We start from the raw sequence: 26,591 nt of genomic DNA on the forward strand, positions 1-26,591 counted from the left end.
CAACCTTAATTGGATAGGTAGTTAACCTAATCATGGCAAAAGGTGGCATTTTAGGAATTTTCAAGGTGTAATCAAGCCTTGAAAATGAAATTTAAAATTTTACTCATTCCTAAGGTGATTAGGATATGCCAACCACACTTGAGGAATTTTCTAGGGTCAATCTAATTGGCACATAGTGATCTAAAAATCTTTAGTATATGATTTTAGATCTATTACACTTAGGAATATAGAATTTATGGTAAAATGATCAAAATTATCAAAAATGGCAACTAAAGCTAGAATTAGGTATTTTCTATACCTTTATATGTTATTTGCCATACATTGTTTGCCATATGCAATGTCATGACATCATATCTAATTTACTATCATTTGAAATGTCATGATAATGCTTAGGTTAGTTATATGTCATGCCTTTTTTAAGTTTCATACTTTATGCCATGACATCATGACATTGGCACATGTTTCCACTTATGATATTATTTTATGCCATGTCATCATCTCTTGCATGTATGATCAATTAAATTGATTTAAGGATAAAAACACAATTTGATATGGAGATCAAATTGTTGTTTAGAAAATGCATGAGAACTTAGCTTAAGATGACCTAAACCCATATCTCACATCAAAATTGACTTGGATGTGTTTGATACACCTTAGATGTGTGTGAGATATTAGGATTATGAGTTAGGATCAAGGTGCATAGTTCTTGTACCTAGATGAGCCTAATTCGAAATTGAGGATCATAGAGAAAGCTTGCGTACAAGTGATGTACACTTAGCCCTAAGATTGTGGTCCTAAATTAAATGGTTTAAAATCATTTCAAAATTGATTTTGAAAAACCTTGATGAAGCTTTTCTAATGATAGCATTCATTATTGAGCAAGTTGACACAAAGATGGATTAACCTTGAGCTATTTCAAAGTCTTTCAAACTTTGTATCAAGATTTAAAAATGGAAGTTATTTTCATATAAAACTATTTTTTCATGATAATATATGTTATGAGGAATGTATCCTCAAAATTTTACAATTTTTGGAATTTTCTGTGATTTTTTAGGGGTTTCTGAATTTCGGGAGAAAAATCAAAAATCCCTATCAGAGATTTGTGGACCGATCAGAGGGGATCCTGATCGGTCCAGGGAAGTCTGGATTGGTCACTGGACCGATCCAGAGAAGTGTGGATCGGTCTGGTGACCGATCCAATGAGGTTCTGATCGGTCTGGTAACCGATCAGAGCATGCCAAAATGCTGATTTTCGATTGTTGTCTGAAATTTCAGCTTTGGAAGTTGGTGTTTTTGATTTCTAAAGGGTTGAAACTCTCCAAGACATTGTTGGTGCAATGGTCAAGGGGGAGTTGACCTTTAGGGGGAGTTTTACCTATTGGTCAAAGGGGAGTTGACTTTTAGGGGGAGTTTTTACTCGATTTCTGAGGATGAGTGATATGGGATTATCACTAAGTTAATTATTGTCTTTAGTATCAAGGGGGAAATTAAGGGTTTCAATGAAAGGTATGAGACTTTCATTAGGAAGAAACTCTTAACCTTGATTCACTCTTTTTGATGTGTGTCAAAAAGGGGGAGAAATGTCTAGAGAATGTTCAAGAAAGAACATTGGAGTTTGGGGAGAATGTTCAAGGAAGAACATTGATTGGAGAACTATTGGAAAACCTAAGTTAGGTTATCGGGTTAACCTAACTTGATTATGGTTTTTGTCAAAAATCAAAAAGGGGGAGATTGTTGGTGCAACCTTAGGTCAAGGTTGACCCGACTCGAGTTGTATTTTGATGTTTGACGAGAATAGAAAAGTTGTATCTTGATGTTTGACAAGAATACAAACTTGGGAGATTGTGGGTGCAACCTTCGGTCAAGGTTGACCTGGTTGACCCGACTTGAGTTGACTTGATTCGGAAAAGTCCAAGCAGGGAGCTTGGCACGGGGAAAAGTCTAAGTATGGAGACTTGGCACGGAAAAGTCCAAGCAGAGAGCTTGGCACGGGAAAAGTCCAAGTATGGAGACTTGACACGGAAAAGTCTAAGCAGGGAGCTTGGCACGGGAGAAGTCCAAGTATGGAAGCGTGGCATGGGAAGTCGGAGAGGGCTCGGCAGCTCGTTCTCCGAACTAGGTCAGAGAGGGCTCGGGAGCTCGTTCTCTGGACCAGACGAAGTCGGAGAGGGCTCGGCAGCTCGTTCTCCGGAATAGGTCAGAGAGGGCTCGAGAGCTCGTTCTCTGGACCAGACAGAGTTGGAGAGGGCTCAGTAGCTCGTTCTCCGGACTAGGTCAGAGAGGGCTCGGTAGCTCGTTCTCTGGACCGGATGAAGTCGGAGAGGGCTCGGTAGCTCGTTCTCCAGACTAGGTCAGAGAGGGCTCGGTAGCTCGTTCTCTGGACCGGACGTGGAAGTCGGAGAGGGCTCGGTAGCTCATTCTCTGGACCGGACATGGAAGTCGGAGAGGGCTCGGTAGCTCGTTTCTCCAGACTAGGTCAGAGAGGGCTCGGTAGCTCGTTCTCTAGACCGGGAAGGCTTTAGGATTTAGGGTTGGGAAGCTCTAAGGCATTGGATCGGTCTGGTGACCGATCAGTAACCAAACAGTGGTTCGCTGTAGGTTATCTGATCGGTCCACAGACCGATCAGAAAACGATCAGGAAGCTACTGATCGTTGCCTGATCGGTCCACAGACCGATCAGGCTTTAAAGCCAACCCTCACAGAGATGGCTGACCGGTCTGGGGACTGATCAGCCTAGGGCCTGATCGGTCCACAGACCGATGAGGGTGGAGCCTGATCGGTCCAGGCCTAGCCGTTGCGACACAATGGCTAGATTTTTGTGTTGCTCTTTGTCTTCTTCACAGGTGCAGCAGGTGCAGGATATATATCGAGGTCGAGGGCCTCTACAGGAACAGTTCTTGCTCTTCCTCCTTACTGCGATTTGAGCTTTGCTGAGCTCCTCTTTGCTGAAGCTTCGTATGAGCTTCCCTCGACTGGTTGATCAGCTGTTGTTGGCATCATCCGTGAAGTTGCTGCTTCATCAACGGACTCCAGTCGACGAGAAGAAGGCAAGCAAACTTGGTAGAGTGTATTTACATTCATATTATCCATTGTTTCTTGCTTTATTTCTTGTACTCCTTTATTGCTGTTGCAAAAGAGATTGTGGCGAGGTTTCTCCACCCAGAAGGAGTTCTTATTAGCCAGTTTTCTGGGGTCTCATCTACCGACGGATTGATAGGATTCGTCCACCTTACGGACACGCCGAGGAGTAGGAGTATCATCTCCGAACCTCGTTATATCGTCGCGTTTGGGGTTTGATCTTCTCCATTTTTGTTTCTACTCTTTATTTCCGCTGCGCTAACTCAAATTATAGAAAGAAACGTGAATTTGGGGTCGGCTATTCGCACCCCTCCTCTCTAGCCGCTATCCGAAGGTCCTAACATAAATGAACTAAGTTAAAGTCAAGTTTGAACTAAGCTCAAACTTATAAAAAAAAACTAAGTCAAACTTGAACAATCATTTTAATAGCTTGATTCATTTTAGGCACGATTTGCCTTAACTTGGCTCGATTACCTTATTAAATAAGTTTAAATACCCAAAAATTTGACGCAACTTGACTCATTTACCATCCTAATTGTTCTACTACAATTACATTAGTGAAAACTTCATCAATGTAAGACTAATATTGCTCACACCTATAAATGCTAAAATAGTGAGAAATAAGAAATTGAATTAAAATAAATAAAGAAGTAATACCATATATCCACTTACTATATATATGTTCATTATGAGCCACATAGGAGATGATCCCTTATGAATAAGGTTGTAAATGAATTGGATGTTCGTGAAGAAATTAGTATTCTTCGATTTGATAAAGTTCATCTTTTAAATATATATATATATATATATATATATATATATATATAGTGTCCCATCACTTTTTTTCCTACTGTAACACCACTCTGCCAATAAATAAATAAAAAACCTTCATCTTCCCTTTCCCTCTCAAAAACCCAAACGCTACAAACCCGCCTCCTTCGAGCTCTCTCTAGCCGCCCTTCATCATTTTCGCCGATCAACTCCCTCATTGCAGACTTGCCTTGCCTCACTTGCCTACGACTATTCATTTACATGTCCACATCCATATTCTACTGTCTATATTTTAACTCTCTACTCCTATCTCATCTTAGGGTTTAAGGTTCATCACATTATAGAAGTTACCAAATCATAGCTACTACAACATGTTAAATCCTAAAATAAGAACGTTGTAGCTGCTACAATGTGTTTATCACACCAAGCTGTAGCAACTATGATTTGGTAATTGCTATAATATTTTGGTCACACCACGTTGTAGAAACTACCAAATCGTAGATACTTCAACGTTCTGGTCACGCCACGTTGTAGCAACTATCAAATCATAGCTACTACAATATTTTAGTCACACCACGTTGTAGCATCTACCAAATCATAGCTGCTACATTGTTCTGGTCACACCAGCACATTCTGGTCAAAACTAGCTAAATTATCATTTTATTGTTCAAAACTAACATTGTAATGTATCACTTTATAGAATTAAATGACATCTAGTACATCAACGTCTCACAGAAGCTCTACTTCTCGTGCATACCATAAGAAAATACAAAGGAAAAGCAATGACCAGTATGTTCTAATCAATATATGAGATATGTTATTGTTGAGTTACCTATTATCATGTAATGCTTAAAGCTAGTTCAGAATATCTACTTTTGGTGTACAAGCTTGAATCTTTGTGCTGCAACAAGACCTAGTTTAGAATTTTAGATAATTGAAGAATATGACATTCCCTAGTAATGGAAGAAAATGGCGGTGAGGGGCAGCTATATATTCCTCAATCTACAGATGATCAAAAGCTAAAAATTGGGATGAAATTCTCATTACTAGAGGATGCATTTTCACTCTATAACCAATATGCACGAGAAGCCAAATTTAGTGCAACGATGAACAGTGGTAAGAAAAATAAGAGGATAAATGAAGTTGTTTGGAAAACATTTGTATGCTTTAAAGAAGGTGATATAGATGATCAACAAAATAAATAGGCAAACGAGGATCAATGAAAAAAGGAAAGAGCACGTGATGAAGTTAGAACTGATTGTATATCAAAGATTTCAGTTGTCAATAAACAAACTAGATCTAATTAGGTTGTCACTAACTTCATGGAAAGTCATAATCATTAACTCTTGACTCCTTCAAAGGTGTATTTGCTATGCTCACATTGTAATATTTTGATAGTAAAGAAAGCATTGACTCAAGAGTTTTGAGAGGATAATGTACCAACTTATCAATAAATATGATTATTAGAGATAGAGTTTGGAGGGCCTTAGAGGGTAGGTTACACAGAAAGAGATATTAGAAATTTTGAGAAAGAACTAAGGGATGAACAAAAGGGTATTGATGCAGAAACACTGATCGAGTTATTTTCATATGAAAAAGAGAAGAATTCATCTTTTTTCCTTTGACTACGAGACTGATTCAAATAATAGATTTAGTAGGTATTTTTGGGTGGATCATATATCAAAGATGGCATACAATGTATTTGATGATGTAGTTATATTTGATATGATATATAACACCAACAAATAAGGGTCTATTTTTGCACCATTTGTAGCATTAATCATCATGAGCAAATAATTGCTTTTGGGTGCGTCTTTATAAGTGATGAGAAAACTGAGTCTTTTGTTTAGCTGCTTAACAACTTTATACAAGTCATGCTTAAAGGTGCACCAAATGTGATCATCGCTGATTAGGATCTTACTATGATGAAAGTCATTGCCCAAGTTTTTCCTCAGACAGTGCATCAATATCGTTATGGCACGTACTTAACAAATTTCTAGATAAATTGAACCTTTTAATTTTTTGTGACTACTATTAAAGCATAAAAAATGTTATTGGAAAGTCCACAACACCTGACAAATTAGATTCATGGGAAGAGGTTATCAAGTGTGCTAACTTGGAGAAAATTGATTGATTGTCATTGATGTACAAATTGTAATACAAGCGGGTGCAAACATATTTTAGCCATGTATTTTGTGTTGGAACGTCAAGTAGTCAAAGATTTGAATTGAGAGTTCGATAACATCTAAATGAACCAAGTTTAAGTCACGTTTGAACTAAGCTCAAACTTATAAAAAAAAACTAAGTCAAGCTTGAACAATTTTTTTAATAGCTTGATTCATTTTAGGCACGACTTGCCTTAGCTCGGCTCAATTACCTTATCAAATAAGTTTGAATACCCAAAAATTTGATGCGACTTGACTCATTTACCATCCTAATTGTTCTATTACAATTACATTAGTGAAAACTTCATCAATGTAAGACTAATATTGCTCACACCTATAAATGCTAAAATAGTGAGAAATAAGAAATCGAATTAGAATAAATAAAGAAGTAATACAATATATCCACTTACTATATATTGTTAGACACAAATAATCTAATGCCGGAGATTTATGGATACTTAGTTGAATTTAAAACTTACACAGAATTTAAATTCAACTTACAGTCGAAATGACCTGAGCAGATAATCTCATGCTGCCAGCAGGGGCTGGTTTCCGTAACGCAGCAGAACTAAGCGACAGGGCAGGTCTGCAGAGCAGTAGAGCAGGTCTGCAGAGCGGAATACCAGAGCGGAAGACTGAGTTTGTAGAGCGGAAGAGCAGGTCTGCAGAGCGGCAGACCAGAGCGGAAGAGCAGGTCTGCAGAGTGGCAGACCAGAGCGGAAGACCAAGGTAGGTCTGCAGAGCAGCAGACTAGAGTGGCAGGGCAGGTCTGCAGAGCGGCAGGGCAGAGCAGCAGACCAGTGCTACAGTGCGGAAGATCAGAGTGGCAGAGCAGGTCTGCAGAGCGGCAGGGCAGAGCAGCAGACCAGCGCTGCAGTGCGGAAGACCAGAGTGGCAGAGCAGGTCTGCAGAGCGGCAGACCAGAGCAGTAAACAGATCTGCAGAGCAGCAGACCAGAGCAGCATGTCTGCAGAAAGGAAGACCAGGTCTGCAGAGCAGAATGACGAGGTCTGTAGAAAGGAAGATCAGGTCTGCAGAGCAGAATGACCAGGTCTGTTTGAGCAAGTCTGCAGAAAGGAAGACCAGGTCTTCAGAGCAGAATAACCAGGTCTGTTTGAGCAGGTCTGCAGAAAGGAAGACCAGGTCTGCAGAATAGAATGACCGAGTCTATTTGAGCAAGTCTGCAGAATGGAAGACAGAGAGGCAGAGCAGACCAGACAGTAAGGTCGGGCGAAAATTCTGACGGGGCAAGCTGAGCGAGGCCTGCGAGTAGCAGTTTCCTTGAAACAGATTCACCCACCTCCGGCTGTGCTTCAAGGTTTACTCGGGTCGTCTGTTTCCCAGGATACAACGATCGACCGTGAACTCCACTAAGCACTGGTGGTCACGGTGAACTGAGTGGCACCCGAATGCTACCACGGGCACTCCGGCAAGCAGGAATTGCACGACAAAGGAGGGGAATAAGGCGGAGAGCCTCTGCTTGCTTCACTGTGTTATCTTCATAACCTTTTGCCTGTAGTCGCAGCCTCCTTATATAGGACCTCAAGACCAAAGGACAACATTCATGATCGATTAATGATCATTACTCAACGCTAGCATTTCACTTGGCCGTTTTGATTCTGCATTAATCTTTCTTTAATGCATCCGTTGCACAAGCAGCAAAAAGATTTATGTGGCAAAATGTTGGTTGTTCCGCTTGGGCAAATTTAGCCCCGACCGGTCTGGCATTCGTGTGCGCAGGTCGCGCTCGCGCACGAGTCAACTTGGTTCTGTTGGTTGCTACTCGGAAAACCTAAAGGTTCCACTGTACAAATTTTTTTGTACAAAGGTCTGAACCTTTTCCTAACTACCATGTGTTCTTTTAAATTAAATTTTGGATCGCCTGCGGAACTTAACACGTTTGATCCAAAACTTAATCTATTTATTCTTTTAGGTTTTGACTTGGATCTCCTGCGGAACTTTACACGTTTGATCCAAATCACCTAAGTTATTAATTCCATTAAATATTAATTTCCAAAATTGGTTTCCAGTACTGACGTGGCGAGGCACATGACCTTCTTGGATATGGGAGCAACCACCACCGACTAGACAAAACCTTTTAAGGAAAGCTAATATTTAATTTCCTAAAATAACTTTAGGTTAACCGAAAGGAACAATCAAATCACAAGGAAAAGAAAAAACAAAAGAACACAACATCGAAAAACTTATTCGAAATACTAGAATCGCATGCCTCTTGTATTTGGTATTATTTCCAAAAATAACTAGTATGATGCGGAAAGGAAAAATACTAGTTATACCTTTTAGAAAAACCTCTTGATCTTCTACCGTATTCCACTTCTAACCTCGGACGTTGTGTGGGCAATGAACTTCCGAGATGAGAAACCACCAACACACCTTCTTCTCCTCCTTGCTAGGTTTGGCCAAATCAAGAGCTTCACCAAGGATGAAGAGAAAACACCAACCAAAACTCCAAGGGATGCAAGCTTTCTCTCATTCTTCTTCTTCTTCTCCAAGTAGTATCCGGCCACCACAAAAGCTCCAAGCAATGGAAGAGTTTCGGCCACCACAAAGAGGAAGAGAGGAAGAGAGGTTGGCCGGCCACAACACAAAGGAAAAGAGGGAGAGAATAATAGAAGTTGTATCTCATGAAGGCACCCCAACCCCTTCTTTTATATTCCTTGGCTTTGGCAAATAAGGAAATTTAATTACAATAAAATTTCCTTAACTTTCCTTGACAACAATTAATTAAGAAAAATTAAATAAATTTTCCTAATTAATTGTATGTGGCCGGCCACCTCATGGAGACCAAACAAAGCAATTTCAATCACCAATTAAAATTCCTTATTTGTCTTCGGAAATTTTTTAAAAAATAAAATTTTCTTTTAAAATCCCTTCATGGTTGATAAAAAGAAATTTCTATAATTTTAGTTATTCTACATGTGAATAATTTATAAAGAAGAAAAATAAAATATCTTTCCAATCTACAAATAAGGAAAGAAATCTAATCTCTTTCTTTAATCTTTTGTAGATCCTTTTAAAAGAGATATTTTAATTTTTAATCTCTCCAATAAATTATATCTTTCACATAAGAAATATTTAAAATTAAAATTTCTTTTAATTTAATGGGGGCGGCCACCTAAGCTTGGGTTCAAGCTAAGGCTGGCCACCCATGAACCAAGGCTTGGCCGACCCTAGCTTGAACCACAAGCTAGCTTGGTCGGCCCCCTTCTCATGGGTATGAAGGTGAGTATAGGTGGGTATAGTACTCTATAAATAAGAGGCTACGATAGGGACCGAGAGGAGGAATTGGTTTTGGTCTCCCGATAAAATTAAGCATCCAGTGTTTGCCCCGAACACACAACTTAATTTTATCAATAATAATTCATTCCACTAGAGAACTATTATTGAACTACCGCACCAATCCCAAATTATATTTTTGGGCTCCTTCTTATTATGAGTGTGTTAGTCTCCCTGTGTTTAAGATGTCAAATGTCCACTAATTAAGTGAGTTACTGACAACTCATTTAATTAATATCTTAATCCAAGAATAGTACCACTCAACCTTATCGTCATGTCGGACTAAATCCACCTGCAGGGTTTAACATGACAATCTTTATAAGCTCATCTTGGGGATATTATCAACCTATATTACTAGGACACAGTTTCATTCTATAATCAACAACACACACTATAAGTGATATCATTTCCCAACTTATCGGGCTTATTGATTTATCGAACTAAATCTCACCCATTGATAAATTAAAGAAATAAATATCAAATATATGTGCTTGTTATTATATTAGGATTAAGAGCACACACTTCCATAATAACTGAGGTATTTGTTTCTTTATAAAGTCAGTATAAAAGAAACAACCTCAAATGGTCCTACTCAATACACTCTAAGTGTACTAGTGTAATTATATAGTTAAGATAAACTAATTCCTAATTACACTACGACCTTCCAATGGTTCGTTCCTTTCCATTTTGGTCGTGAGCTGCTGTTTATAATTTATAAGGTACTGATAACATCATCTTCTGTATGTGACACCACATACTATGTTATCTACAATATAAATTAATTGAACAACTACAAACAAATGTAGACAATTTGACCAAATGTGATTCTTTATTCAAAATAAATGTTTACAAAAGCTTAGGCTTTCAGTATACATTCCAACAATCTCCCACTTATACTAATGACTAAGCTGCCATATCTTCTGCCATACATCTGATTCCCATTCCCTCCACATGCTGATTGAAAGCTTTCACCGGAAGGGCCTTAGTGAAAGGATCTGCCAGGTTATCTGCTGATGCAATCTTGGCGATGACAACTTCTCCTCGCTTCACGATATCTCGTATCAGGTGGTACTTGCGCTCTATATGTTTACTTGCCTTATGGGCTCGTGGTTCCTTCGAGTTTGCAACTGCACCGCTATTATCACAATAAATTGTGATGATTTTGGGCAAACCAGGAATCACATCTAAGTCCATTAGAAAGTTCCTGAGCCATACTGCTTCTTTAGCCGCCTCAGAGGCTGCTACATACTCTGCTTCCATGGTTGAGTCCGAAACGCATTTCTGCTTAACACTCCTCCATGCAATGGCTCTACCTCCTAAAGTAAACACATAGCCTGATGTAGACTTACTGTTGTCCCTATCTGATTGGAAATCTGAATCCGTGTAACCCATAGGGAGCAAATCGTCTGCTTGGTAAACTAGCATATAATCTCTAGTCCTTCTAAGGTACTTTAATATATGTTTTACCGCAGTCCAATGTCCTTGTCCAGGATTACTCTGATATCTGCTAACCATGCCCATGACAAAATAGATATCAGGTCTCGTACATAGCATTGCATACATTAGGCTTCCTACAGCCGAAGCATAAGAAACTGCTTTCATGTCCTCTATCTCCTTTGATGTCTTCGTAGACATCTCTTTAGATAGAGCTACTCCATGCCTAAAAGGTAAGAAACCTTTCTTGGAATCTTGCATGCTAAAACGAGCAAGGATTGTATCTATGTATGAAGCTTGGGACAGACACAACATTCTTTTCTTGCGATCCCTTATAACTTTGATCCCAAGAATGTGTGCACAATCTCCTAAGTCCTTCATATCAAATTGTTTGGACAACTATACCCTTACGTCCGATAATACCTTGACATTGTTGCCAATTAACAAAATATCATCTATGTATAGTACAAGAAATACCACCACGTTTCCGTTACACTTCTTGTATACACAAGACTCATCCGGACACTGAATAAATCCATATGACTGGATTACTTCATTAAACCGAATGTTCCAAGACCTTGAAGCTTGCTTCAGTCCATAAATGGACCGATTGAGCTTACACACTAGATGCTCTTTGCCTTTTTCAATAAACCCTTCTGGTTGCTTCATATGGATGTTCTCTTCAAGACTTCCATTAAGGAAAGCTGTCTTGACATCCATTTGCCAAATCTCATAATCCATATGAGTAGCAATGGATAAGAGTATCCGGATAGACTTAAGCATGGCTACCGGTGAAAAGGTCTCCTCATAATCGATTCCCTCTTTCTGAGTGTACCCTTTCGCAACAAGCCTAGCTTTGAAGGTTTCTACCTTCCCGTCTGTCCCTCTTTTCCTTTTGTAGATCCACTTGCATCCAACGACTTTTACACCATTAGGTGGTTCTACAAGCTCCCATACCTTATTAGAGTACATAGACTCTATTTCAGAATTCATTGCCTTTTGCCAAGATGCTGCATCTATATCTTGGAGTGCATCGTCATATGTTCGGGGATCAGGTTCATGTTTACCCGGGATCAAGTCCGAAGACTCTCCCAAAAACATGAATCTATCAGGCTGCCTAACAACCCTCCCACTACGACGAGTCACAGTCTGTGGTTGTGTATCATGTGTGACACGTGTTGCAGTCTCTTGTGGTACTTCATCTTGTACTGTTGGTACTAAGGTAGACGTGTCCTCTCTAAGTTCTTCTAAAATAACTTTGCTACTGCGCTTGTGATCCATTATATAGTCTTCTTCTAAAAACTGGGCATTTGTGCTAACAATGACATTCTGGTCTTTAGGACTATAAAATAAACCACCTTTCGTTCTTTTGGGATACCCTACAAACACGCGAACTTCTGTACGAGATTCTAACTTATCAGCATCTGGTTTCAGCACATGTGCTGGACTACCCCAAATCCGAATATGTCTTAGACTGGGCTTTCGCCCATTCCACAATTCTGTGGGAGTAGAAGAAACTGATTTAGAAGGTACTAAGTTCAGAATGTACACTGCTGTTTCCAGAGCGTATCCCCAAAACGAATTTGGTAATTCTGAATAACCATCATCGATCTAACCATCTCCATAAGAGTCCTATTCCTTCGTTCTGCCACACCATTCTGTTGGGGTGTACCAGGTGCAGACAGTTGGGATTGAATCCCGACCTCTGATAAGTAATTCCTAAACTCTCCTAAGAGGTATTCGCCACCACGATTAGACTGTAGTGTCTTGATACTTTTACCTAGTCGTTTCTCCACATCAGCCTTGTATTCTTTGAACTTATCAAAGCACTCGGACTTGCGGCGCATTAGGTAAATGTATTCGTATCTTGAATAATCATCTATGAAAGAGACAAAATATTCAAAACCTCCTCTTGCCTGGACAGACATAGGACCACACAAATCAGAATGAACCAATTCTAACACTTCTTTGGCTCTATACCCCTTTGCCTTAAAAGGCCTCTTGGTCATTTTACCTTCCAAGCAAGATTGACAAGTTGGAAAATTTTCCAACTCTAATGAACCCAAAAGTCCATCGGCTATAAGCCTCTGAATCCTACTTAAGTTAATATGACCAAGCCTTAGATGCCAAAGATATGCTTGGTTTATTTCCGAAGGTTCTTTTCTCTTATTAGAGTTAGAAAATGAGTTATAAATTTTCATGTTTTGCTTTGTGGGAGAAATTGGATTTAAAGTATACAAATTACCAACTAATGCACAAGAACAGATAATCACTTTATTTCTCTTAATAATTACATCATTACTAAAAGAAACTGAATATCCATCCAAAAATAGTTTAGAAACTGAAATTAAATTCTTTCTAAAACTGGGTACATAAAGACAATTTCTTAAAACCAAATTTCTATTTCTATTAAAAGATAAGTAGATGTCTCCCACTGCAACAGCCGCCACCTTAGTAGCATTGCCCATGTAGACGGTAATCTCTCCTTCAGATAGTCGTCGGGTTTCCTGGAACTCCTGCAAGGAATTGCAGACATGATCAGTGGCTCCCTTATCTACACACCATGTGTTGGTAGATAACACCGCTAAACATGTTTCAACAACTAGAGCATGAGATATACCTTTATTGTTTTGATTCCTACGAGGACAGTCCGCCTTCCAATGTCCTGACTGCTTGCAGATGAAGCACTTGCCCTTTGGCTTATTTATTCCAGCTTTAGATCCTGTACTCTGAGATTTATTCACTTTCTTTGCTGGACCAACTTGTTTCTTCTTCTTCTTTCCTTTCGGTTTAGAAGTAGAACCATTTTCAGCATAGTGAATATGAGAATTGTGACGAAACAAACCTTCTGCTGCCTGAAGTTCTGTCAGTAGTTCCGCCAATGAATATACCCTTTTGTTCATATTGTAATTCAAGCGAAATTGCTCAAAACTTCTAGGCAGTGTTTGGAGGATCATATCGATCTGGGTTTCCCCATCAATTTCTCCTCCAAGGATCTGTATTTCGTTCAGATAAGCCATCATCTTTAGTATATGATCCCTCACAGGAGTACCCTCTTGCATGGTGGCAATCATTATCTTTCTCATGGCTTCTTGCCTAGAAGCCCGATCCTGATGACCAAAGAGTTCCTTGAGATTGTTCATAATATCATAGGCTGTTGGTAAATCTTGATGCTGATGTTGCAATACATTTGACATTGAAGCCAAAATATAACACCGCGCCATCTCATCTGCTTTTACTCATTTCCTATGATATTCAATCTCCTCTTGGGTAGATTCACCAGTGAGTGCATCAGGATAAGGCTCAGTCAGTACAAACTTATAGCTTTCAGTAGTAAGAACAATGTCTAGGTTCCTTTTCCAATCTATGTAGTTAGGACCAGTAAGTCTATTCTGTTGTAGTATGATGGACAGTGGGTTGAAAGTCATCCTAAGAATCACAAATAACTTTTGGTCAGAACTCTAAATTTAGAATAATATTGATTCCTTAAACAATACTATTTTAAATTAACCAACACCTTAAAACACCGCGAATATTGTATGCCACGATAGTGTGGACGTATACAAATTCAGTATTTGTAAAATGAGGGTTTTAAACCTTTAATTTTATTATCTTGTCAACCTAACTTTTTGACAAATAAAATTAATAGTTGGAATCCTTTGGTCACACAAATAATAGCAGTAACTCCGATGGGGAGGATACTATTAGATGTGTCTAAGTGTATACCATTACTTGACACTAAGTCCATTAATAAGATTGTGCCCCTTCTGATGGGGAAGATCACACGCTCTTAATTAATTTCCTATAGTCATCCTAAATGGAAGTTTGTTCTAGTGATCCACAAACAAGCTCATCCGATATGGAGGAAGGCACTCAGAGCCAACGCGCAAGCTTGTTTGCATCACTTACAAACCAATAATGGAGACCATGGAATTTATTTAAAATCCCTCTCCCACTTAGTTATTTATAAATGAGGAATTTTAACTATGCTAGCCTACTAAACATGTATACTAACATGCACACACAACACAATATAAAAGCTATAAATAGAAAATCTAATTTTCAACTATTATGGCTTTTATCTATGGTTGTCCTCCATGTGTTGTCATCCCAAGCTGCTGCCATATTTGGCCACCGCCACCGGGTCTAGCTGTCGCATCCATCTTGCTCCTTGTTCCGCTGCGCCTATGGTCCTCAAAAGGTTCCACGCTTTGCAAGATTCGATCCGCGACATAATTAGAATTTTACATTTTTCGATCCTATATTCCTCGAAGGAATGTACATGTAAAATAGATCGAACATAAAATAAAAATTTACATCTATCGATCCTATATTCCATAAAAGGAATGTACATGTAACTAGATCAAAAATAAAATCCTAATAAAAACTAAATACAGCTCCTGCTGTATTTTATAATACAATCATGCACACACATATAAATGCCCTTGACATGTCCAAGGGTCCAATCACACATAAAAAACTATAAGCCATAATAGTTGGATCCTGTATCCACAAAGTTAGCACATCCTACTATTAACCTGCCTAAATTATGTATGACATGTGTATAATTAAACTAATACCAAATACACAGAGGCAAAACCCTAGCTCTGATACCAATTGTTGGTTGCTACTCGGAAAACCTAAAGGTTCCACTGTACAAAATTTTTTGTACAAAGATCTGAACCTTTTCCTAGCTACCATGTGTTCTTTTAAATTAAATTTTGGATCTCCTGCGGAACTTAACACGTTTGATCCAAAACTTAATCTATTTGTTCTTTTAGGTTTTGACTTGGATCTCCTGTGGAACTTTACACGTTTGATCCAAATCACCTAAGTTATTAATTTCATTAAATATTAATTTCCAAAATTGGTTCCCAGTACTGACGTGGCGAGGCACATGTCCTTCTTGGATATGGGAGCAACCACCACCGACTAGACAAAACCTTTTAAGGAAAGCTAATATTTAATTTTCTAAAATAACTTTAGGTTAACCGAAAGGAACAATCAAATCACAAGGAAAAGAAAAAATAAAAGAACACAACATCGAAAAACTTATTCGAAATACTAGAATCACATGCCTCTTGTATTTGGTATTATTTCCAAAAATAACTAGTATGATGCGGAAAGGAAAAATACTAGTTATACCTTTTAGAAAAAACCTCTTGATCTTCTACCGTATTCCTCTTCTAACCTCGGACGTTGTGTGGGCAACGGTCTTCCGAGATGAGAAACCACCAACACACCTTCTTCTCCTCCTTGCTAGGTTTGGCCAAATCAAGAGCTTCACAAAGGATGAAGAGAAAACACCAACCAAAACTCCAAGGGATGCAAGCTTTCTCTCCTCCTTCTTCTTCTTCTCCAAGTAGTATCCGGCCAACACAAAAGCTCCAAGCAATGGAAGAGTTTCGGCCACCACAAAGAGGAAGAGAGGAAGAGAGGTTGGTCGGCCACAACACCAAGGAAAAGAGGGAGAGAATAATAGAAGTTGTATCTCATGAAGGCACCCCAACCCCTTCTTTTATATTCCTTGGCTTTGACAAATAAGGAAATTTAATTACAATAAAATTTCCTTAACTTTCCTTGACAACAATTAATTAAGAAAATTAAATAAATTTTCCTAATTAATTGTATGTGGTCGGCCACCTCATGGAGACCAAACAAAGTAATTTCAATCACCAATTAAAATTCCTTATTTGTCTTCGGAAATTTTAAAAAAAATAAAATTTCCTTTTAAAATCCCTTCATGGTTGATAAAAAGAAATTTCTATAATTTTAATTATTCTGCATGTGAATAATTTATAAAGAAGAAAAATAAAATATCTTTCCAATCTACAAATAAGGAAAGAAATATAATCTCTTTCTTTAATCTTTTGTAGATCCTTTTAAAAGAGATATTTTAATTTTTAATCTCTCCAATAAATTATATCTTTCACATAAGAAATATTTAAAATTAAAATTCCTTTTAATTTAATGGGGGTCGGCCACCTAAGCTTGGGTTCAAGCTAGGGCTGGCCACCCATGAACCAAGGCTTGGCCGGCCCTAGCTTGAACCACAAGCTAGCTTGGTCGGCCCCCTTCTCATGGGTATGAAGGTGAGTATAGGTGGGTATAGTACTCTATAAATAAGAGGCTATGATAGGGACCGAGAGGAGGAATTGGTTTTGGTGTCCCGATAAAATTAAGCATCCCGTGTTTGCCCCGAACACACAACTTAATTTTATCAATAATAATTCATTCCACTAGAGAACTATTATTGAACTACCGCACCAATCCCAAATTACATTTTTGGGCTCCTTCTTATTATGAGTGTGTTAGTTTCCCTGTGTTTAAGATGTCAAATGTCCACTAATTAAGTGAGTTACTGACAACTCATTTAATTAATATCTTAATCCAAGAATAGTACCACTCAACCGTATCGTCATGTCGGACTAAGTCCACCTGCAGGGTTTAACATGACAATCTTTATGAGCTCATCTTGGGGACATTATCAACCTAGATTACTAGGACACAGTTTCCTTCTATAATCAACAACACACACTATAAGTGATATCATTTCCCAACTTATCGGGCTTATTGATTTATCAAACTAAATCTCACCCATTGATAAATTAAAGAAATAAATATCAAATATATGTGCTTGTTATTATATTAGGATTAAGAGCACACACTTCCATAATAACTGAGGTATTTGTTTCTTTATAAAGTCAGTATAAAAGAAACAACCTCAAATGGTTCTACTCAATACACTCTAAGTGTACTAGTGTAATTATATAGTTAAGATAAACTAATTCCTAATTACACTACGACCTTCTAATGGTTTGTTCCTTTCCATTTTGGTCGTGAGCTGCTGTTTATAATTTATAAGGTACTGATAACATCATCTTCTGTATATGACACCACATACTATGTTATCTACAATATAAATTAATTGAACAACTACAAACAAATGTAGACAATTTGACCAAATATGATTCTTTATTCAAAATAAATGTTTACAAAAGCTTAGGCATTCAGTATTCATTCCAACAGGTTCAGTGTAATCCGGGCCCTGGATTTGCACCCTCCCCCCTGCGCACCCACGCGTGAGAGAGAGCCTCTCCCCATGCATTTGTTCACATCCTCAATGTATGTGAATCAATATAAACCAACAAACTTGCCTTGAAACTTTCAATGTGGGACTAAAGTCCCATTCACAATGGAGTTTCTTCTCTTCCACCTCTTCTCCATTCACACTTATTCAACAATCCCCCACATGAATGGAGATAGGGTATGTGATAGCATTCAGTAGTTGAGTCAAGTATAGGATAAGTAGGTTTTACCCTTTGAATCTTCCCTTGTGAAGATCTGGTTGCTTACTGGTTGATAGTAGACACGATGTCCTTGAACTATACCGCCATCTGTGTAAACAGTGACAAATCTCACCCAAGACTCTCCCTGATACAATTCAGTTCTCATGAGTGTGTTCGTTCTTGGCCATGAACACGCCTGGTTATGTGAGAAGTTCTAAGAATTATGCCTCCAATTCTCTTTGAAGCGGTCCCACTTCTTTCTCACATAGGTGATCCCTCAAGAGTTACCATCTACTCTTTTTGGATCATTAAAAGCACATCGGCTTATCCTGCTCTAGTCACTGTTTCATTGGGCTACCCCCCCCCCTACAGTGTGTCTAGTCAGTGCAGATTAGTTGTCCCTTTGAACCTAGTTCTTGGGATCTCCAGTCAGCATAGGTTGGGTGTCCTTTGCACTGATCACTGACAACGGCATCAAGCTCATTCCCTGTGATGAGCTTGCAACTAACTCTCGATTTAGCCCCTTGGTTAGCGGATCCGCTAGGTTATCCTTTGACTTCACATAGTCAACAGTGATAACTCCAGTTGAGAGTAGTTGTCTAATGGTATTATGTCTACGACGTATATGTCTAGACTTCCCATTATACAGATGGCTCTGTGCCAGACCGATTGCTGATTGACTATCGCAATGTATGCAAATCGTCGGCACAGGTTTCGGCCATCGAGGAATATCTTCTAAGAATTACCGTAGTCATTCAGTCTCTTCACCACACTTGTCAAGAGCTACAAACTCAGATTCCATCGTGGATCTGGTTATTACGGTTTGCTTAGAATATTTTCAGGAAATGGCTGCACGTACTAGAGTGAAGACATATCCACTCATAGACTTAGAGTCTTTTATGTCAGATATCCAACTTGCATCGTTGTATCCTTCGATCACAGCAGGATATCTTGTGTAGTGCAGTCCATATTTACGAGTATACCTCAAGTACCTCAGTAATTTTGTTATCCCTTTCCAGTGCTCAACACCGGGATTACTCGTGTATCTACTCAGTTTACTTACTGCGTAGGCCAAGTCTGGTCGAGTATAACTCATCAAGTACATCAGACTTCCAATCACTCGAGAGTATTCTATCTGTGAGATACTTTCACCTCGATTTTTCGATAGATATTGACTCGTATCTATCGGCGTTCATGCCAACGCAGTATCACCCTTGGTGAATTTCTCAAGAATCTTATCTGCATAATGGGACTGACTAAGAACAAGTCCTTCTGTCATTTTAAGAATTTTGATTCCTAGAATCACATCAGCTAGGCTCATGTTTTTCATGTCAAATCTTGAGTTCAACATATCTTTAGTGGATTTGATTATCTTATCATTGTTCCTAATGATAAGTATGTCATCTATATAGAGGCACAAGATGACATAGTCACTCTCTGTGGCTCTCATGTAGACACATTTATCACATTCATTTATCTTGAATCCACATTCCTTCATGGCATTATCGAATTTCTCATGACACTGCTTTGGTGCTTGTTTCAAGTCATATAATGACTTCACCAGTCTACAGACCTTATTTTCCTGTCCTGGCACAGAAAACCCCTCAGGTTGGTCCATGTAGATTTCCTCTTCTAAATCACCATTTAGAAAGGCTGTCTTTACATCCATTTGATGTATTTCGAGATTTCATAGGGCGGCAATAGCCAACAATACTCTAATGGAAGTTATTCTCGACACCAGAGAGTATGTATCGAAGTAACCAAGGCCTTCTCGTTGTCGGTATCCTTTGATTACCAATCTGGCCTTGTATTTATCGATTGTGCCATCTAATTTCATTTTCTTCTTGAAGATCCACTTGCAACCTAGTGGGTTACTTCCCGGAGGAAGATCCACGAGTTCCCAAGTGTGATTTTGCAAGATTGATTATATCTCAGATGCAATTGCCTCTCTCTAGTGAGGTCCATCAGACGAGCTTACTACTTCTAAGTAACTCCGGGGCTCACTTTCCAGCATGAAAGTGATAAAATCTGATCCGTAAGATTTTTCTACCCGAGCTCTTTTACTCTGTCTAAGCTCAACCTCAACTAGTTCATCATCTTCTTCTTCGCCTTATGTTTCATATGCCCGTTTTGAGGAGCTAGCATCCTCTCGGGTCTTATACGGAAACACATGCTCAAAGAATGAGGCATTTCTCGATTCGATTATCGAGTTCTTGTGTATCTCCGGTATGTGTGACTCATACACACAAAATCTATACGCAGTGCTGTTTTGTGCATATCCAATAAATATGCAATCAACAGTCTTTGGTCCTATCTTAATCCTTTTTGGATCAGACACCAACACTTTGGCAAGACACCTCCACATTCGTAAATATTTGTATGACGGTTGTCTTCCATTCCATAACTCATAAGGGCTCTTATCTATTTTCTTCTGGGGCATCTTATTTAAAAGATAATTAGTCGTTAACACAACTTCCCCCCACATGGATTCTGGCAATCCAGAGCTCAATAGAAGAGCATTCATCATCTCCTTAAGAGTTCGATTCTTTCGCTCAGCAACTCCATTTTGCTAAGGAGTATAAGGAGTTGTTGTTTCATGTCTGATCTCATGTTCAGTACACAACTCAGCGAACGGTGACACATATTCACCACCTCGGTCACTTCGAACCACCTTAATCTTTCTATTAAGCTGGTTTTCAACCTCATTCTTATAGAGAGCGAATTTCTCTATAGCTTCATCCTTACTTTTGAGAAGATACACATAACAGTATCTTGTGTTATCATCTACAAAAGTGATAAAGTATATATTCCCACCACGTGTTGGTGTACCTTTAAGGTCACACACGTCGGTGTGGATTAGGTTAAGTGGTTCGTTACTTCTTTCAATATGTTGAAAGGATGTCCTTGTCATTTTTGCTTCAACCCAAATCTCACACTTGTGTTTTGGGTCAAGGTGGAATGTAGGTATGCTTTGCATGTTTATTAATCTATGCAATACATCGTAGTTAACATGTCCTAGTCTACCATGCCACAAACACGAAGACTCAAGCATATAAGTGGAAGAGCTTTAAGTTTTATTTATCTTAGGCCTAATTGTCATTACATTGAGCTTAAACAACCCATTAGATACATAACCCCTTCCTATAAACACTCCATTCTTGGACAATACAACTCTGTCTGACACAAAGACATTGCGAAAGCCATGCTTACTTAACAGAGATCTGGACACTAGATTCTTTCGAATCTCCGGAACATATAGCACATTATTCAGAGTGAGATCCTTGCCCGAGATCATCTTCAGCACCACTTTTCCTTGGCCCACGATGTCTGAGGTTGCTGAGTTCCCCATGAACAGTTTGTCTCCAGTGACTTCCTCAAAGTTGTGGAGCAGCTCCTTGTTGCAGCACACATGTCTGGTGGCTCCAGTATCGATTCACCATTGTCGCGGGTTTGAACCAATCAAGTTCAACTCAGAGACCACAACGTAGAGGTCGTCCATTTCTGGTCCCTCGTTCAGGTTGGCCTCTTGCTTCTTCTTTGACTTTCTGCACTCCGAAGATTTGTGACCCACTTTGTCACAGTTGAAGCACTTCCCAAAGAACTTCTTCTTGCTGATGCCTCCTCTGGGTCCCATCTTGGAAGACTTGGGGTTCTTCCATTTTGAGCTTTGACCATGCTCGACCACGTTGGCTTTCACAGTAGCCTGAGAGAACAGTTTCCTCTCTAAACTCTTGTTGTCTTCTTCGATACGAAGTCGAACAATGAGTTCCTCCACATTCATCTCCTTCCACTTGTGCTTCAGGTAGTTCTTGAAGTCCTTCCAGCCGGGAGGCAGCTTCTCAATGATAGCAGCCACCTGGAAGGTTTCACTCAAAACCATCCCTTCTGAGTGGATCTCGTGCATGATCACCTGAATCTCTTGGACTTGGCTAATCACCGTCTTGGAGTCAACCATCTTGTAGTCCAGGAATCGACCCATGATGAACTTCTTTGTCCCTGCATCCTCCATCTTGTATTTCTTGTCCGGGGACTCCCACAGCTCCTTAGCCGTTCTCTTCATGCTGTACACAGCGTACAACGAGTTGGCAAGGCAGTTGAGGATGTAGTTTCGGCAAAGGAACTCAGAATGAGTCCATGCCTCCACTGTACTGATGGTATGCACATCAGCATCCTCAGCTCACTTGGGAGGGTCCTCGGTCAAGAAACGAGCCAGATTGAGCGTGGTCAGGTAGAAGAGCAACTTCTACTGCCACCTCTTGAAGTTCAGTCCGCTGAACTTCTTTGGCTTTTCCCCATGACTGATTGACACAATTCCAATCGGGGCGGAGGGGGCTTGCACGTGTTGAGTCTGTTGTACCTCAACATTTTGTTCCGTGGCCATCTCAACAGAAACGAGTCTGTTTCAAGACTGTTAGACACAAACAATCTAATGCCAGAGATTTATGGGTACTTAGTTGAATTTAAAATTTACACAGAATTTAAATTCAACTTATAGTCGAAATAACCTGAGCAGATAATCTCAGGCTGCCAGCAAGGGTTGGTTTCCATAACGCAGCAGAGCTGAGCGACAGGGAAGGTCTGCAGAGCGGTAGAGAAGGTTTGTAGAGTGGAAGACCAGAGCGAAAGACCAGAGCGGAAGGTTGAGTCTGCAGAGCGGAAGAGCAGGTCTGCAGAGCAGCAGACCATAGCGGAAGAGCAGGTCTGCAGAGCGGCAGACCAGAGCGGAAGACCAAGGCAGGCCTGTAGAGCAGCAGACTAGCAGACTAGAGCGGTAGGGCAGGTCTGTAGAGCGGCAGGGTAGAGCAGCAGACCAGCACTACAGTGCGGAAGACCAGAGTGGCAGAGCAGGTCTGCAGAGTGGCAGGGCAGAGCAGGTCTACAGAGCGGCAGGGCAGAGCAGCAGACCAGCGCTGCAGTGCGGAAGACCAGAGTGGCAGAACAGGTCTGCAGAGCGGCAGACCAGGTCTACAGAATGGCAAACCAGAGCAGTAAACAGATCTGCAGAGTGGCAGACCAGAGCAGCAGGTCTGCAGAAAGGAAGACCAGGTCTACAAAGCAGAATGACCAGGTCTGTTTGAGCAAGTGTGTAGAAAGGAAGACCAGGTCTACAGAGCAGAATGACCAGGTCTGTTTGAGTAGGTCTGCAGAAAGGAAGACCAGGTCTGTAAAGTAGAATGATCAGGTCTGTTTGAGCAGGTCTGCAGAAAGGAAGACCAGGTCTGCAGAGCAGAATGACCAGCTCTGTTTGAGCAGGTCTGCAGAATGGAAGAAAGAGAGGCAGAGCAGAGCAGACAGTAAGGTCGGGCGAAAATTTCGACCAGGCAAGCTCACCAGGCCTGCGAGTAGCAGTTTTCTTGAAAAAGATTTGAGGTTTACTCAGGTCGTCTGTTTCCCAGGATACAACGATCGACCGTGAACTCCACCAAGCACTAGTGGTCATGGTGAACTGAGGGGCACCCGAATGCTTCACTATGTTATCTTCGTAACCTTTTGCCTGTGGTCGCTTACTCAATGCCAACGTTTCACTTGGCCGTTTTGATTATGCATTAATATTTCTTTAATGCATTAGTTACACAAACAGTAAAAAGATTTATGTGGCAAAATGTTGGTTGTTCCGCTTGGGCAAATTTAGCCCAGACCGGTCTGGCATTCGTGTACGCAGGTCACGCTGGCGCACGAGTGGTTCAGTGCAATCCGGGCTCTAGATTTGTACCCCCCCCCCCTGCGCACCCACGCGTGAGAGAGAGCCTCTCCCCATGTATTTGTTCACATCCTCAATGTATGTGAATCAATATAAACTAACAAACTTGCCTTGAAACTTCCAATGTGGGACTAAAGTCCCATTCACAATGGAGTTTATTCTCTTCCACCTCTTCTCCATTCCCACTTATTCAACATATATATGTTCATTATGAGCCACATAGGAGATGATCCCTTATGAATAAGGTTGTAAATGAATTGGATGTTTGTGAACAAGTATATTCTTCGATTTGAATTATATATATATATATCACTGTAGCAGTGTCCCATCACTTTTTTTTCCTACTATAACACCATCCTCCCAAAAAAATTTAAAAAAAAACCTTCATCTTCCCTTTCCCTCTAAAAAGCCTAGACGCTATGAACCCGCCTCCTTTGAGCTCCCTCTAGCTGCCCTTCACCGTTTTCGTCGATCAACTCCCTCGGTGTCGACTTGCCTTGCCGCGCTTTCCTGTGATTATTCATCTACATGTATACATCCATATTCTACTGTCTATCTTTTAACTCTCTACTCCTGTCTCATCTTAGGGTTTAAGGTTCATCACATTATAGAAGCTACCAAATCGTAGCTACTATAACATGTTAAATCCTAAAATAAGAACGTTGTAGCTACTACAATGTGTTTATCACACCAAGCTGTAGCAACTATGATTTGGTAATTGCTATAATATTTTGGTCACACCACGTTGTAGAAACTACCAAATCGTAGATACTTCAACGTTCTGGTCACGCCACGTTGTAGCAACTATCAAATCATAGCTACTACAATATTTTAGTCACACCACGTTGTAGCATCTACCAAATCATAACTGCTACATTATTCTGGTCACACCAGCACGTTTTGATCAAAACTAGCTAAATTATCATTTTATTGTTCAAAACTAACATTGTAATGTATCATTTTATAGAATTACATGGCATCTAGTACATCAACGTCTCACAGAAGCTCTACTTCTCGTGCATACCATAGGAAAATACAAAGGAAAAGCAATGACCAGTATGTTCTAATCAATATATGAGATATGTTATTGTTGAGTTACCTATTATCATGTAATGCTTAAAGCTAGTTCAGAACCTCTACTTCTGGTGTACAAGCTTGAATCTTTGTGCTGCAACAAGACCTAGTTTAGAATTTTAGATAATTGAAGAATATGGCATTCCCTAACAATGGAAGAAAATGGCGGTGAGGGGCAGCTATACATTCCTCAAGTTACAGATGATCAAAAGCCAAAAATTGGGATGAAATTCTCATTACTAGAGGATGCATTTTCACTCTATAACCAATATGCACGAGAAGCCAAATTTAGCGCAACGATGAACAGTGGTAAGAAAAATAAGAGGATAAATGAAGTTGTTTGGAAAACATTTGTATGCTTTAAAGAAGGTGATACAGATGATCAACGAAATAAATAGGCAAACGAGGATCAATGAAAAAAGGAAAGAGCACGTGGTGAAGTTAGAACCGGTTGTATATCAAAGATTTCAATTGTCAATAAACAAACTGGATCTAATTAGGTTGTCACTAACTTCATGGAAAGCCATAATCATTCACTCTTGACTCCTTCAAAGGTGTATTTGCTATGCTCACATTGTAATATTTTGATACTAAATAAAGCATTGACTCAAGAGTTTTGAGAGGATAATGTACCAACTTATCAATAAATATGATTATTAGAGATAGAGTTTGGAGGGCCTTAGAGGGTAGGTTACACAGAAAGAGATATTAAAAATTTTGAGAAATAACTAAGGGATGAACAAAAGGGTATTGATGCAGAAACACTGATCGAGTTATTTTCATATGAGAAAGAGAAGAATTCATCTTTTTCCTTTGACTACGAGACTGATTCAGATAATAGATTTAGTAGGTATTTTTGGGTGGATCATATATCAAAGATGGCATACAATGTATTTGATGATGTAGTTATATTTGATATGATATATAACACCAACAAATAAGGGTCTATTTTTGCACCATTTGTAGCATTAATCTGTTAGAGTGTATACTAAAAGCCTAGCTTTTGTAAACATTTATTTTTGAAATAAAAGAATCACATTGGTCAAATGTCTACATTCATTTGTTAAGTGCAGTTATTCAATTAATTTATATTGTAGATAATATGGTGTATGGTGTCACACACAGAAGATCATGTTATCAGTTCTTTATAAATTATAAACAGTTGCTCACGACTAAGATGGAAATGAACAAACAATTGGAATAGCTATAGTGTAATTAGGTATTAGTTTATCTTGACTAATAAATTACACTAGTACACTCTAAGTGTATTGAGTAGGACTATTTTAGGTAAGTTCCTTTTATACTGACTTAATAAAAGAACTAGACCTTAGTTATTATGGAAGTGTATGCTCTTAATCCTAATATAATAACAAGCATATATATTTAGTATTTATTTCTTTAACTTATCAAAGGGTGAGATTTAGCTCAATAAATCAATAAGTCCGATAAGTTGGGAAATGATATTACTTATAGTGTGTGTTGTTGATTATAGAATGAAACTGTGTCTTAGTAATCTAGGTTGAGAATGCCCCCAAGAGGAGCTCATAAGGATTGTCATGTTAAACCCTGCAGGTGGACTTAGTCCGACATGACAATGAGGTTAAGTGGTACTACTTTTGGACTAAGGCATTAATTAAAGTGAGTTATCAGTAACTCAATTAAATTAATGGACATTCGATATCTTAAACACAGGGAGACTAACACACTCATGATAAGAAGGAGTCCATAATGTAATTTGGGATTGGTGCGATAGTGCAATAATAACTCTCTAGTGGAATGAGT

The sequence above is a fragment of the Zingiber officinale genome, chromosome 2B, assembly GCF_018446385.1.
Source record: "Zingiber officinale cultivar Zhangliang chromosome 2B, Zo_v1.1, whole genome shotgun sequence".
NCBI lineage: Eukaryota > Viridiplantae > Streptophyta > Magnoliopsida > Zingiberales > Zingiberaceae > Zingiber > Zingiber officinale.